The sequence below is a fragment of the Phyllopteryx taeniolatus genome, chromosome 17 (assembly GCF_024500385.1).
Source record: "Phyllopteryx taeniolatus isolate TA_2022b chromosome 17, UOR_Ptae_1.2, whole genome shotgun sequence".
In the NCBI taxonomy this organism is placed as follows: domain Eukaryota; kingdom Metazoa; phylum Chordata; class Actinopteri; order Syngnathiformes; family Syngnathidae; genus Phyllopteryx; species Phyllopteryx taeniolatus.
This window is the reverse complement of record NC_084518.1, coordinates 3,294,224-3,310,699: the sequence shown is the minus strand read 5'-3', so window position 1 is coordinate 3,310,699 and position 16,476 is coordinate 3,294,224. Positions and strand designations below refer to the sequence as shown.

The 16,476-nt window shown below is 42.5% G+C and overlaps 1 protein-coding gene across 2 annotated transcripts in view; it reads left to right on the top strand.

Moving 5' to 3' along the window:
* The first annotated feature begins 192 nt into the window (after window positions 1-192).
* Window positions 193-16,476, top strand: part of srrm3 (serine/arginine repetitive matrix 3) — a 70,711-nt gene continuing 54,427 nt past the window's right edge. For both annotated transcript variants that reach the window (XM_061751933.1, XM_061751932.1), the window contains exon 1: window positions 193-348. The gene's annotated coding sequence lies outside the window, so the exon portion shown is untranslated. The remainder of the gene's footprint in view (window positions 349-16,476) is intronic.

Genomic DNA, 16,476 nt, shown 5'->3' with positions numbered 1-16,476 from the left:
AAGTTGATTCGGGGTCGATCGGATGCACTTGAAAAGGTGTCGGGTGTCAGCTGACGAACGATTTATCCCGAGCGCGAAGGGCAGAATGCAAACGCGCGCAGGTCTCCGTCCCTCCAGTAGATGGCGCCATCGCGGAGCGCCCGACGCCGCACTCTGAACCTCCCCCTCGGTAGACGTCGCTGTCTGGAGTCCACCTGGGGAAAACGCGCCTTTGTCCTCCGCCCCCGCAGCCCCCGGGTGAGCTGTCCACTTCAGCACCACGAGCCGAGCGCAGGCAGCGGGGGACTCGCTAATGCTGCGAAGGAGGAACCGAGAGGACCGACGAGACCCGTAGCGGCTGCGGGAAAGGTAAGAGTTTGCCGAAATAGGATCGAGTGGTTAGTATGTGGCGTGGCCGAAGGGGGGGGGGGGGGGGGGCGGCCAATTCGGCGCGAGGCGGCGCGTCTGTGTCCGAAGAGAGTTTTCGGCCGACAAAGGGAGAGCGATGTTGTCGCGACAGCCTGCCCTCGCCGTGCAGATGGTGCCGTTCGATCGCTCGTCCGGGATTCGCAGCCTCCCCGCGGCCAGCTGCCGCTCCATTGTGCCTCCCCCCCCCCTCCCCTCCGCCCCCCCCCCACCAGCCGCGGGACAACATGTCACATCTTTCTTTTTTTTTGTTGCCGCCGTGCGCTTGGTGGACTCGCCACGCGTTGTAAACCCGAGCCCACTACATCGTTGCCGGCGACTCTGTACTGGAGTGGATGTACAGATAATTATCGGTTAAAAAAAACCCCCAAAAAAACAAAGAAAAAAAAATAGATTGGCCATCGATATTCAACTCTTGTTCTTACCTGTAAATAAAAATAAACAAGTGCTGACGCTTTGGCTTTTACAAGCTAATGCTAATCACTTATCTTTGCTGCAAACATTTGAGAGTAAATGCAAGGAGTTTCCTTTACAATTTGTACAATATTGACATTTTATATCATGTATAGCCTGTTTAGTTATTAATTTTAAAGAAAATAAACTACATGAATCAGAATTACATTCGAACTTATTCACAGTGCAAGTTCAATTTAAGGCTGCAACTATCGAGCATTTTAATATTTGAGCATCCTACCCAATGTTCTAGCAAATAATCGGGTATTCAGATAGATGTTTTTTTTTTTTTTTTTTTTGCTTAGTTAAAGAGCAATTATGAATGCACGAGCAAAAAATAAGTCGTTGACCAGTAGCTTTTTCTTTTTTGAGCTCATCAACTGCTTTTAAATTCAAACTGTATTTTCTTTTGTTGAAATATTTTCAGGCAGGCAATTTCAGGCACAAATAAAAATAAATGAACCGCAATTTCAGTTGAAACGTTTAAGAGTTTAGAGCAGACGAACTAAGCTAAAATGAGAATGACGACACTTTGATAGGAAACCCAAATATGAACCGAATACATGTTTGGACAAACTTTGCCACTTGTAAGGATGTTTTTTTCACCGACAGTACTCGACTTCAAACGTGGCCTGTGCGTCTCGCACACACTTAGCGTAAATCGCTGAGCAAAGTCACGTTACAGTCACGTTACAGTCGCACACACACTCGACTCATCGCCATCGTAGAAACTGGCCACAAATTCCATGGTCGTCGTAATTATCGTAACTTTGTGAGGCGAAGCAGTACCGACGATGGTTTACTTATTTTCTTGGGTAAATAAAATGTATTATTACTATTTTTGTTCATATTTACCTGGGCCTCTAAAACAGCAGTGCCCAACTTTTTTTATTTTTTTTTATTTTTTTTGTACGCCACAGATAAATGTATTTTGACGGACCAGCATCTAAACGGATAGAAAGAAATTCCCCAAAATTTGACGTATTTATTATGCCGAATGTAGTTGTCGTAATTAGTGGAAACCCTGCATTGAATTCTCTTCGACGAGCCAAGTCCCATCTTGGGGTCACGGGACAAAGTGACTACCCAAGCGCGTTACCTACTCTGTGTCCAGTCTAGGACGTAATTCTGTTTTGGTCACCGTCATCGCAGATGGTCCTTGTTCACAAAGATGTCGGAAATACAAACAAGGACAGTTTTTAAAGCTCCATTGCCTCGTTTGTGAGTCTGTTGCCTCATATTACGCAGAGTGGGTTTGCTGCGCGAGAATCGCCAGTGCCAATAAAGCCGTACTGCTAATATTGTCTCACAAAAGCAGAATTGTTTTTCTTGGTGGTTCTCTGCTTTTCTGTCTCGTTATTTGACCTTTCACCCCCGTAAAAGCACTCTTACTTGAGTCTAGATTTTGACTTCTCTAGCCACCGCTGGAGCTGTGTCAATAACTCTTTCCGCCTCGTCTCCTCTCACATCTGTTTGGTCCCTGCTCCGTGTTCTCATTGACCTGAGATTAGCAGAGGTACAACCCCCCCCCCCCCCCCCCCCCCCCCCCCCCGCCACATCCGCACCTGCATTGCCTCCAGTGGTGCTCATGCAAGCATCCTTCTGGCGGCCTCAAACTGCTCCTCCTCCTGTCCTACTTCCCTCCTCTTGAGCTATGCTGAAAGGAGAAGCCACTCAGTAAAGGTAGGACGCGGTGAACAGATGAGCCGGTGGCAGCGGAGGAGCAGCGGGAGGTCCCTCTGCTCGTCCAAGGCCTAATAGAGTCAGGTCCGTGGGGAAGATTAGTCTGAACAATTAAGCTCGGCTTCCCCTTGAAAGTGCAACGCTTTATGCTATCGCGTCAGGTGGCGACGTCTTCACGTTATGTCTGAAAGGCTTGTCAGTCAGTGTGGGGGAGGCAGAATGGAGGAGAATATTTTTAGTCCTGTAGGATTTCTGCAGTGCCATTTTACGAAAGCTTAACGGTTGTATATTTCTTAATAATCTTATGGCGGTCCTGGAGTGTGAAGCATGAAAGTGCATAAAAGCCCACATAAATCTCTTTCCACTGTGACAGTGATAACATGTACACGTATGTCTCAAAATGTACAAAATCTTAAATTCATATGGCCATTAGCATCACGTCTGCCTCATGTTTCCGAGGTCCTGGGTTTGACTCCCGGCATAGCGTTTGCAGGTGGGTTTTGTTCGGGTGTGTTGGCCACCTCCCGCATCACCAAACGTGCATGTTGGGTTCATTCAAGATTCTTAAGTAGCCACAGTTGTGGATGTGAGTGTGAATTTATTTTTTTTTGTCTGGGCAACCTTGAAAACAACCCTGAAGCATCACGCCTCTACCACCGTGCCTCACTGTAGATACGGTCTTCTTTTAGTGATGAGCCAAACATACCTTTTGGAATTATGTCCAAAGAGTTCAACCTTGTCTCACTGGACCATAACACCTTTGCGCGCATGCGTTAGGCAGAGTCAAGTGTTTATTTAGATTTTTGTATTTTTTTTTCCCTGTGTAAAATAATGCTTCCGTTTTGCCAGTTGCCACGCTACTCCATAGCCCGCGATTCCCACATCCGGAGTTGGACTACATTTGATTTACTGTAGATTGATTGCCTTTTAAAAGCCCGCATAGAAGAGCAGAAATGCAAGATATGCGCTGTCATTGTTCCGTCCAGTTGTTGCCAAGCCTCTCTCAAGCACGCTCTTCTCCTTTTTTGAGGTTATCGAGATGACTTATCAGCGTAAGCAAATCCCCATCCTGGCCTCAAAGCAGGCTTGTCTGGCAGTGCTCGGGGCTGACAAAATAGTAAGCCAGTCTTCCCACGTTCAAGCGTTTCCATTTTTAATCGCCCGTATTTCAAGTCGCACGCACGTACAGGTAGACACTGTCTGTGCTGTCAGATGCCTTATCTTATTTCAGGCCATTTTGCTGTGCAGTGTGCCTGTGTGTTGGCTGGCACATGGGGAGTTATTTAAGTCTTACCCACTGTATAGCTATTTTAGGTTTCTCTTTGCATGATTTGAATAATCCCCTAAAGCACTTGGTTTTATTTGTTGACTTGGATGCTGTCGTTTACTGCAGGGTCATTTCACGAGCCTGTGTGTATACAATCATGTGATAGCCTACAAGATTTTCAATTCATTTTTTTTGCTATCATGCTGCAAGAATCTAAACATTGCATAATGTTATGTGTCCTATGATTGACATTGGTTGATCTTTAGACAAGACTTCTTTCCACCATATTTATTTGTAAACCCATAATAGCAGCATCACCTTCAAACACAGAACAGTATTTCAAAGTTAACAGTGTACAATATATGTTTTCCTTTCTTCTCTATTATTTGTTCTCTTTCTATTATTATGGTTCTTGCCAAATTCCAGTAGTCCAATTGAAAAGACCAAATGTACCCAATCCCCACCCGTATAAATAGATTAGCTTGTTTTATATTTTGGAGTGTGAATTAGAGTAGCCCAGACTATACCATGACCCTTGCCTAGAAACTCCCAAATCCCAGAATTTTCAATCAATTTTCCCAGATTCAACACGTAGTTATTTTCAAGCCCTAACGGACAATCTCAGAATATACCTTAGCAATATACTGTAGAAAGCCAACGTACGCCCAATGTAAAAAAAGAGACCTTAACTTTCAAAATAATAACAACTGTACTACCAAAAACGGTCGTTTCATGAAGACGTGACATCAGTCTCCTGCCCATCTGCTTGGTAAATTTCGTTTTTCTCTGTGGGGAAGCTTTTAAGCAACTTGGAAGATCACAAGAGCGTCTAACCCGTTTATGATCAAGGGAAATTTCATCCTACATTCCACTTCCTCGTGAAGACGGCCAATAAAACAGATTCAAATTCAGATCAAAGATTGGAACTGAATAATTCAACTCAAGTTGAGGAGCTGGAAGGAGCGTGTTTATAGCGAACTTTGTCCTTCCCACATGTAGTCCCAATTATTCGGAGGGATCATGTTTTATTCATATGCGCTTCAGGTCTATTGTTCCTTCATGTATTTGTGCGACAGTCTATTTAAACCTGTCATGCTGTACAACATACACTGTCTGCCATCTGATATGATGTGTGTGTTTGAGTTGGGGCAAAACAAAAAAAGAACGTTTACTGATCTCAATACACTCTCGAGAAACGGATGTATTCTATTAGAGCTGTGCCCTTTTCAAGCCGCCACACAGTACCTATTCCAAGGCCACTGTTAGACTGCTTGTTGGCCATCTTTGGACCATGTTCATGCATGTGCACGTGTGTGTGTGTGTGTGTGTGTGTGTGTGTGTGCGTGTGTGTGAGCTCTGTCTGCTAGCAAGGACTGACATTGGGGATACGTAAACTTCAGGGCTAATTCCCCGTTTTCCCTCCAGTGCAGAAATGAGCGGGCAAAGGCTCTGGTCATGGCTTTCTCCTTGGCGCCAACTTCTTTAACTTCGTTATTATTTACGCGCACTGACATTCTGTAGCTGAGCATAGAAAGCCAATGTCCTAGATTTTCCAATAGCATGCCAACACGCAATGTATTAGAAATGTAATAGTATATGTACAGTGCCATAAGAAAGTATTTGCCCCCTTCCCAAATTCCAATTTTGTTTTTGCATGGTTTAATGTTTAAGATCATCAAACAAATGTGAATATCAGACAAAGATAACCATGTAAACATGAAATGCCGCTTTTAAATAGTGATTTTACTCATTAAGGGGGGAAAAAACCTTCAGTTAACTGGCCCCGTGTGAAAAAGTAATTGCCCCCTTGTTAAATCAACTGTGGCTAATCACTTTTTTGGGAAACCTGAGTTCATTTTCACTGACCACACCCAAAGCCCGATTCTCTCAAGACCTGTTCATTCAAGAAATCACTTAAATAGAACCTGTCTGAAAAAATGAAGTTGGCCAAAAGATCTGAAAAAGCTGCAACAAACAAAATGCCACGATCCAAAGAAATCCAAGAACAGATGAGAAATAAAGTAATTGATATGTATCAGTCTGGAAAGGGTTGCAAAGCCATTTCTAAAGCTTTAGGACTCCAGCAAACTACAGTGAGAGCCATAATTCACAAATGGAGAAAACATGGAACAGTGGTGAACCTTTCCAGGACTGGCCAGCCTGCACAAATTACCCCAAGAGCATAGCGACGACCCATCCAGGAGGTCGCAATGGAAACCAGGAAAACATCGAAAGAACTGCAGGCCTCCCTTGCCTCAGTTAACGCCAATGTTCATGACTCAACAATAAAAAAGAGACTGGGCAAAAATGGCATCCATGGCAGAGTTCCAAGGTGAAAACCACTGAACATGAAGGCTCATCTTACTTTTGCAAAACAAAACAAACAAACAAACAAACAAACAAAAACATCACACAGACTTTAAGGAGAATATTCCATAGACTGACAAGACAAAAGTTGAACTGTTTGGAAGGTGTGTGCCTTGTTACATCTGGCGTAAATGTAACACAGCATTTCAGAAAAAGAACATGGTGGTGGTAGCGTGATGGTGGTCTCGGGTTGCTTTGCTTTCGCCAGAACCTGCATGACTTGCTGCGATTGATGGGTCCATGAGTTCTGCTCTTTACCAGAAAATCCTGAAGGATGAACGTTCGGCCACCAGTTTCTGACTTCAAGCTGAAGGGCGCTTGGTTTCTGCATGCAGCATACAGTATAGACAGTGAGATTAATCAAAGTGTGGAGTCTTATTGTTTGCCACGTGAATGTTGTAAACCACTTCCCTCTGCAATATTAAAAATTATCTTACACTGGATGGATGGATGTTTGGTTTATGATGATGATGATGATGATTATTATTATTATTCATGTGGACTCAGCGTCTTTCCTGGCAGTTGGCTTTCCACTTGTCTCTGTGCTCCCTCGTTTCTATTCAATATATATTCATATAGGTATATGTCTATCCAGTGTCATAAATATCTAATTTCACTCCCAGGTTTAATAAATATCGATCTATGAAGGAGGGTGGATTCTCTCATTTTTGGAGTGAAGTCATTTAGATTTTTGTGTTTTTCGTTGAAAAACAATGAAACGACAAAATCCCTAATTAACCCGCCATCCACTTCAGCCATGCTGAACAGCAGTAACATTTGTCTGCAACACGTAACTCGAGCAAGAGTGTAATTGCTCCGGACGAACAGCGCTGTCGGCTTAATGAGTGACAGTTTCTCATCGAGTGAAACCAGCAGACAGCAGCAGATGACAAAATGTCATCAGAGCTGAGTCGTACTGAAGGGTACAATTCCATTTATTCACCCACAAGACAGCAAATAGGACACAGAGAAGCATGGGCAAAAAAAAAAAAAAAGGGATGCTGTAAGCAAAAACACTGCTAGAAATATGATGCAGAACTTTGACCTTTACTTTGCAGAACAAAACAAAGGATTTTGGACAGCTTGATGCCTGTTTTTGTTCTGCCCTCAAATATTGGGGTCAATCAGGACCCAAAATAAGCATGTTCTTGGTTTAGAGCTGGTGTGCTCATGGATATGTTGTCAATTGTCCATGCAGTACAAGCTACACTCACTGGACGCTGAACACAAGTGTATAGAAAGAACTGTACGGGCTAAACAATCCTCAGTCTATCCATGTCATTTCACGTTCCGAGCGATACTGTTCCACTCTAGTCGTATAGTCGTAATGCACATCACAGGAAACCGTATGTCACACGAAGCAAACTTTATTGAATTGCACCTGATCCATACGCTGGCCAGGTGCCCTGCCCCATTTGGCCACACTGCAAGTAAATGTGATTTTGTTTTTTTGCTTTAATTCCAGATCAACATGAAATTGAGCTGGTTCATAAATAACCAACTGCTGTGATTGGCCGGTGAGCAATGAATTGTCCTCATTGAGGCCAGGGGTGAACAGGAGCCTATCCCAGCTGACTTTGGGCGAGAGGCCGGGTACACTCAAGACTGGTCATCGGCCAAATGTAGACAAATGACATTCATATCTATTGACCATTTACCTAAAATGTGTGGTTTTTAAATATGGGAGAAAGCCGCAGTACTCGGAGAGGCGGTCCATAAATCTGCCATGACCTCATATACTAACTACCACTTAGCGTATTTAATTGCCCTTGTCCATCTTTTTCAGTGTATTTTGTTACAATTTGTAAGCTGTTGAAATGGTGTCTGCTGTCTTTAGACTTGTAGTGGGTAATACTTATTACTTTTTTTTGTATTATTCCCTTCTTGGTAAATACGGACAATGTGGTCGTCTTCCACCGTACATTTGCGTTCATGTAAACCTTATACTCAGAAACATGTTCATTTAGGTTTGTCAGCTGTGTCTTTTATTAAATCAGACGTTACAACCAGCTTCCACTCAGGCATGCCTCTGGTTAACAAGAAATAAAAGAGAAAGAGACGAAAGAAAGAAAAAAAAAGCACTCGAGCATGGCAGCGCTCCTCAAACTGCGGGGCGGCCTATGCGTATCTATGGTAACCTTCCTCTTCGGAGAGAGAGTTAGCAGGTAGTAGACATGGATAGTGGCTGGTGAATTATTTAGAAGCTTTGATCAGGCAATGTGTGGCAGGCAGACGCAGCCTGACACTGAAAGGGAGGGACGTGAGGACATTAGCTGGCGTCCCTCACGGCAGCCTCTCTGTCTTCTCGGAGGAAGCAGTAAAACAGTTTTGAGTTTAAGAGTCTGCTTGGTATGTACTTCATTATAGCGGGAACATGTAAGATGCCATGTTTTTGATCAACTCTTTCTCATAGTATATATGAATGTCAACAATAACACAATTAATACATAAAAAACGGGCAAGAAGATGTCTGCAATTTGTTTTCTTGGAAAATGTTCTCGTGAAAGGAAATATAATGCAATACACAGCTTGAAAAAATGAATTTTGCAGTGAAGGTTCACTTCTCATGATTATGTAGAGTTTGTAGACAATAGCTTTTAAGAATGAATCATGTTTTTTCCCCCCCCACCATCCAACATGAGGATTTCAGATAAAAACTGTATATTTCGATAGACTCAACTTTGCTTCACTGATTTTTCTGAATTCTCATTGTATTTCTTCCTCTCTTTCTTTCTGACCTTTTACCACCTTTTATCATTGATAACACATTTTGTTAATTCAGTGACATTCAAACATTTCAATATAAGCATACAGTAAATGAATGACTCATATCACGAATGTCAAAGACATGCCATTGAGAATATCAATGGAATTTAAAATACAAAAAAAAAAAAACGAATACAGGGCGAGCTTTTTAACGGTGAGTCCGCCTCAAACGGTGTCACCATGAGCGAATGCTTCCGCGCATGTTTCAATTATGAGTCACCACTCTCCTTTATTGCGCACCCATGCGCAATCTTCCACTCCAACAACTCTATTATGCTTTTCTTCTCTCTTTTTTTATGTGCCACAAGCAAAGTCTCCCCCTGTCTGATTTATAAAGCAATCTAAAGTTTGACAGTCAGTCAGCAAAATGTTTCACTTTAGTCAGAAATGAATCATTTATACAACAATCAACGCTTTATGTTAATCAGGTTGATTAAAGTCCCAAATATATATTGGCCAATCGCCTCTGTGGAGTTTGCACGTGCGTGGGTTTTCTCCGGGCACTCCGCTTTCCTCCCACATCCCAAAAACATGCGTGCTCGGTTGATTGAAGACTCTAAAATTGCCCGTAGGTGCGAATGTGAGCGCGAATGTTTGATTGTTTCTATGTGGCCCGCGATTGGCTAGCGACCGGTTCAGGGTGTACCCCGCCTCCCGCCCGAAGATAGCTGGGATAGGCTCCAGCATGCCCGCGACCCTCGTGAGGAGAAGCGGGAAAGAAAATGGATGGATGGATTACATGATTTGTGTTACCTCTGTTACCTTAGCCACTTGTTTTGTTGGTGTTTGTTTATATGTGCTTCGCTATTGACTGGTAACCAGTCCAGGGTGTAACCTGCCTTTCACCCAAAGTCAGCTGGGTTAGGCTTGAGCTCACCCGTGACTGTAATGAGGGCATGTGCCACAAAAAATGAGTTCCTTCTTTAAAGCAAAAGTCTCTATTTTACAGTACACTATCTTACTGTATATCTTACTTATCTGTACATACTGCATATGTTTTAAAGACATTCGTTTTAAAGTAGAGCTCACAAAAGGCCACAATGCAAGTAGTCAAGTGGAGTCTTCCATAGTTTGTGCCATAGGAACTATCTGACTTGCTTCCCTCTCTCGGGAACAGCATGTGTGTGTGTGATTTGGCTGAAAAATAAACAATAAGCAAATAAAAGAAACATTTTTAACCATGAAGCAAGCAAGCATTAACGTTCGTCAGGTCTGTGTCACACATGGGTGTCGAAAGATTTGTAGCTTTTTATTGACAGAGTTGCTTTGCTCTTCAGCTCTCTCATGCCTCTTTCGCATCTGTATTCTGCTCTCTGTCCTCAAACATCATCAATTAACCCCCACAGATCTTACGCTAGTTTTAAAGGACTCCGTCGTCGAGGGAAATTTCATGCCCTGTGCCTTTTCCATTAGGGAGAAACGGAAGAATCTACATCTTTGAGAGCGCACGGCTAAAAACTGTGGACCATGAACCTTACAGGCTCTTTGAAAGCTCACGTGCAAGGTTATACAATACATCTCACTGGAGTCAGATAGCGACTGCTTTTTTGTCTTCTGTTCAGTAATGAATGTAATGTTAAAAGGCAATGGTCCTTGACCTTGGAGCAATGGCAGCTGTGTAGTTGTTAAAGGAATTGAGTTTGTAAGGACGTGAGCAATTTATTCAGCGATAAATAAAATGGCTATTGTTGTACGGCCATTGTATAGCCCTCTCAGTCATTTTTGTTCTGCAGCTGTAGACCAGGATGGATAGTCGACTCACTGAGGTCGAACACAATCCAATTTGGGACGCAGGTTAACAACTGATTTCTTTAGAATCCCCTAAATACATCAATAAATCATTGAAATTCAATTCATCCTTTCCAATGTCAAACTTTAGCCACCATCAAACCTTTAATAACTGTAAAGACAAGTTCTTGTTAGTAACATGCTTAACGGTCGTGCAAGTGTAAAACAAAGTTGATAAAGCGTAAATGAAATCGAAAATGAAATAAAACTGTAACTTCTCACTCTTTGTCAAGGGATGGACATTACTGTTTGCGCCTGTTTAAACTAGCGACATGCCAACATTTCCCCAATTTAGCAGTCCGTCAAAATAATACTTCCTCGACCTTTTGGTTTCGTCTTCTACTCGAGGTCGCCCTTCTCCGATAGGTTACATTTAATAATGTCCACCAATAAGCTTGTACAAAACGAAATTCCGAGGGGTTCTCCAAGTCGACACGTCAAAATGACCGCTGTTTCAAACGGCATCGCTTGCCCTAAAAACCTGACTCAAATCATGCAAATGGCACATTATTCATGAGAAGAACTGCGTGGCCAGTAGAATACGTCATGGACTTTAGTTTTTTTCATAAATGTATTCGTCATGAACGATTTTAGAGGCGTTTGAAGTGCTCGTTCCATGTTTTTGTTTTTTTTCTTTAGAAAATTCCACAGATATGGCAGCTACTTATCATGTTGCTAATCAAACATAGCTGACTGACTTTTCTGAGTGCATACTGTACATACCTGACTTGTTTCGCTTTAGCCATATTGTTCTGAGCAGCCAGGACGGAGACATCAACGTTAGATGCGTCGAGCATCAAAAGTCACTCTCGTCCGACAAGTACTCATGAACTCATACTTGCAGAGCATGCACACCACACAGACTCACAAATGACCAGGGGTAACGTAACGGTCGCTTCTTCAGTATGTCAACCCTGCGCCCCTTCACTCTTGAAGCATTACCAATCAACCTATGCTTAATCCAACCGCGACATTAGAGTAACAGTTGGATTGAGCGTAAATCAATTAGTCATGCCTGAAGAGTGAGGCACAAGAATAATGCAATAGAAAGGTGACTGTTGTTGTGGTCCCATCTTAGACATTTGGTGTAGCAACAAAGCTAACGCAATACCCCGCACATCAAAATGACAATATAAATGATCGGGTTATATTGTACAGTAGACATTTTTATATCGCACTACAATGTATATTGTTATACAGCACAGCTCTAGTTGCATATTTATATTGGTGATACAGTATGTATGGGTTACAGTTGTACTACAGAAGAATGAATTACCAAATATTACTTGTAAAAAACATCTTGGTCTTCACCGATGAAGACAACAAGACTTCTCGGGATGTACTCCTCATGTTGATGTCACCGCACTAAATAATAGGTGACAAATAAAGACATCTGTTTGTAATGATGGGTGATGGGATTAGAGCAGTCTGAAAAGTGGGCTTTTGGGCTGTCAATATGTCTGAAAAATAAAAAACTAATTGTAAGAGAAAGCAGGCAGTAAATTGTGAAAATTATGGCTGCTGAAAGGGCTGTTGTATTTTCTTTTTTTTTTTTTTTTTTTTTTTGGTAAACCAAGGGCCACTCAAGTCACAACAGGAAGTTTTTTGGTATGGCACACTGCAGTGCAATCTTGTAGTTGCAGATTTTCTTCTTTGCCTTTTAGGAAAAAAACAAATGCCATAGCCTCTTTTCTCTGATCATGTAGCATCTATTTCCTAGTGTTATGAAAACTCCATATTTCCAGCTGTGAAATATTTTAAACGAGTAGCTATAGAAAAAATTCTAAAAACGATACTGTCCCAGCTGTTGTGTTCTTATAATATATTTAATTGCCATTAAAACTGTGTTGTAGGAAAATTAAGGAAAATGTTAAATATGCAGAAATATCTGATAACTATCGAATATGGTGTAGCAAAAGGTCCATTTATCTCCTTGTTTGTTACTGTATGAGTCTAGCGTATACCGGTACCAGTCACAAATGGTGACGCCTGTGTAGATATTGTTATTTAAAATTCAGTATATTCGCCCCAACTGCTGGATTGTTTGGGCTAATATACCAGTCATAGTTAAACAGTATTATAGATCAAGTCAGAAATATAGAGATGAAAGACAGAAATGTAGAGAATAAACTAGACGGTGTATATAAAAGCAGAAGTGGCTGGCTCTGTGGAGACTTAAGCCAGAGTGCCGTGCAGGAAACAGATGGTGATGGGGGAGGGAAAGGGTAAGGGAGGGGTGGTGCATAGTTTGGTGCTCTGCCTGGCCACAGCCTGCACGGACACACTTCCCAGGGGATTAATAAGCCGGCTGGAGAAGGCCAAAGAAGGGCTGTGGTAGTGGTAGATTAGGGGGATGGGGTGTGATTATGTTAGTCGTGATCCATTTTTTCATTTTCTAATGTTACAATTTGATTTCTTTTTCGAGGTCAAGGCAGTCAATTTATCCGATAATAGAGAGAAGAGTAGAGCACCAATAACACAACAGTTATTCGTCAAGCTTGCTTGTGACAGAATAAAAGACAACAGATAATGAAACTGATATATACAACCCCAATTCCAATGAAGTTGGGACGTTGTGTTAAACATAAATGAAAACAGAATACAATGATTTGCAAATCATGTTCGACCAATATTTCATTGAATACACTACAAAGACAAGATATTTCATGTTCAAACTGATAAACTTGATTGTTTTTAGCAAATAATCATGAACTTAGAATTTGATGGCTGCAACACGTTCCAAAAAAGATGGGACACGGTCATGTTTACCACTGTGTTACATCACCTTTTCTTTTCACAACATTCAATAAACGTTTGGGAACTGAGGACGCTAATTGTTGAAGCTTTGTAGGTGGAATTCTTTCCCATTTTTGCTCGATGTACAGCTTCAGCTGTTCAACAGTCCGGGGTCTCCGTTGTTGTATTTTACGCTTCATAATGCGCCACACATTTTCAATGGGAGACAGGTCTGGACTGCAGGCAGATCAGTCTAGTACCCGCACTCTTTTACTACGGAGCCACGCTGTTGTAACACGTGCAGAATGTGGTTTGGCATTGTCTTGCTGAAATAAGAAGGGGCGTCCGTGAAAAAGACGTCGCTTGGATGGCAGCATATTTTTCTCCAAAACCTGTATGTACCTTTCAGCATTAATGGTGCCTTCACAGATGTGTAAGTTACCTGTGCCATTGGCACTAACACAGCCCCAAACCATCACAGATGCTGGCTTTTAAACTTGGCGTCCATAACAGTCCGGATGGTTCTTTTCCTCTTTGGCCCGGAGGACACGACGTCCACAATTTCCAAAAACAATTTGAAATGTGGACTCGTTGGACCACAGAACACTTTTCCACTTTGCATCGGTCCATCTTAGATGAGCTCCGGCCCAGAGAGGCCGGCGGCGTTTCTGGGTATTGTTGATAAATGGCTTTTGCTTTGCATAGTAGAGTTTCAAGTTTCACTTACAGATGTCGCGCCGAACTGTATTTACTGACATTGGTTTCCTGAAGTGTTCCTGAGCCCATGTGGTGATATCCTTTACACATTGATGTCCGTTTTTGTTGCAGTGCCGCCTGAGGGATCGAAGGTCACGGGCATTCGATGTCGGTTTTGGGCCTTGCCGCTTAGATGCAGTGATTTCTCCAGATTCTCTGAACCTTTTGAAGATATTATGGACCGTAGATGATGAAATTCCCTAAATTCCTTGCAATTGTACATTGAGTAACATTGTCCTTAAACTGTTTGTCTATTTTCTCACGCACTTGTTCACAAAGAGGTGAACCTCGCCCCATCTTTGCTGGTGAATGACTGAGCAATTCAGGGAAGCAATCATGGCACCCACCTGTTCCCAATGAGCCTGTTCACCTGTGGGATGTTCCAAACAGGTGCTTGATGAACATTCCTCAACTTTCTCACTCTTGCAGCCATAAAATTCTAAGTTAATGGTTATTTGCTAAAAACAATAAAGTTTATCAGTTTGAACATTAAATATCTTGTCTTTGTAGTGTATTCTATTAAATATAGGTTGAAGAATTCGAATTATGTTCCAAGAACATGCATGTTTAGTTAGTGTGAACGGTGGTGACCAGTCCAGGGTGTATCCGGCCTTTAGCCAGTTGAGATAGACTCCAGCTCATCTGCGACCCAAATAAGGACAAACGTCATCGAAAATGGATGGATGGATACTATTGACAAGATAATGCAAAAAAATATCCCCATCATCTTAGGGGTGGTGCATGGGCCAAGCCCATGACATTTTAAAGAGGATCTCATTTTAATTTCATTTCTGACTCACTATGGCATAAAGGGAACTGTCCACCCCCAGAATCATAATGGCCCCACTCGTCGGTTTATCATCCTCCATTAACCAGGAAGTAGCTTGCTAACTAATAAACAGATGGACAACAATTCAGCCTTTGCGGAAGTTTATGATTGACCAAGTGACATTTTAGTTATACACGTTCAGTATAGCATGTTAAAAGACCAAATGTAATTGTATTAAGCATGTAATTAAGATATTTGCATAGTACTGTACAAGGAGACGACAGTCCACTTGCCATCATCCTTTCTAATATATAGGTGGTTGTACACTATAGCTGCTGTCTCAATATTGACTTTATTTGGCGCTTATTTGCTTCGGTGACATTTTCTATCTTCTCATATGCACCAGGCTTGGCCAAAGGCTTTGAGTGACCTTTGAGGTGCCTAGTGTGAGCCCACCGGAGTAGCCTCAGCTCACCTGACCTTTACTCGTGCTTTCACACTGCCCGCTTTCAGCCAATATACAGCCCGCCACCGCCTCTCCAGTCAGATGCGCTGGGTTCCTCGGCTCCCCAGAGGACCAGCTCGCCTCAATCTATTGACTCTAACCAGCATACAGGGAAAGCTGACATTGCTAGTTGACTTTGAGGCACATACCGCGGATGGTAATATTGCAAAGAACTGGCCTATATGCAATAAAACCATCTGTCTGACTTCTCTCTGTGGATCTATGTTCCAGATAGCTGTGTGTGCGTGTGTGTGTGTGTATGTGAATGTGTATGTGTGCATGCGTGTGTGTGTGGGGGGGGGGGGGATATGTGTGATACCCTGTCACAACAGTTTTCAACGATAAAATTCCTTTTGTCAAAAAAGTAAAAAACAAAAAAATTGAAAAAAAAGAAATGAATTTGAATTAGTGTCACTGATGGTGTAGTGGTTAATTTGCCTGACTTCCATTCATGCCGCACGTGTTCAGTTTCCACTCAGTGATGGTGTGAATATGATTGCGAATGGTTGTCTTGCGACCAATTGAACGTGTAGTCCGACTTTTGCCCGAAGGCAGCTGGGATTGGCTCGAGCTCTCCGCGACTCTGAACAGAATACTCGGTATAGAAAGGGGATGGAATTTTAATCATCAAAATGGATCAAAACATTGACATTCTTTTCTCGGCATCACCAGATGATTGAATGGGGCTCTTGTTATTCAAGTGAAATACCAAATCAGCTTAGGTGACCTCCAGTCACTAACAGGATGAATCCATCCATCCATCCATTTTCTGAGCCGCTTCTCCTCACTAGGGTCGCGGGCGTGCTGGAGCCCATCCCAGCCGCCATCGGGCAGGAGGCGGGGTACACCCTGAACTGGTTGCCAGCCAATCGCAGGGCACATAGGAACCAACAACCATTCACACCTACGGGCAATTTAGAGTCTCCAATTAATGCATGTTTTTGGGATGTGGGAGGAAACCGGAGTGCCCGGAGAAAACCC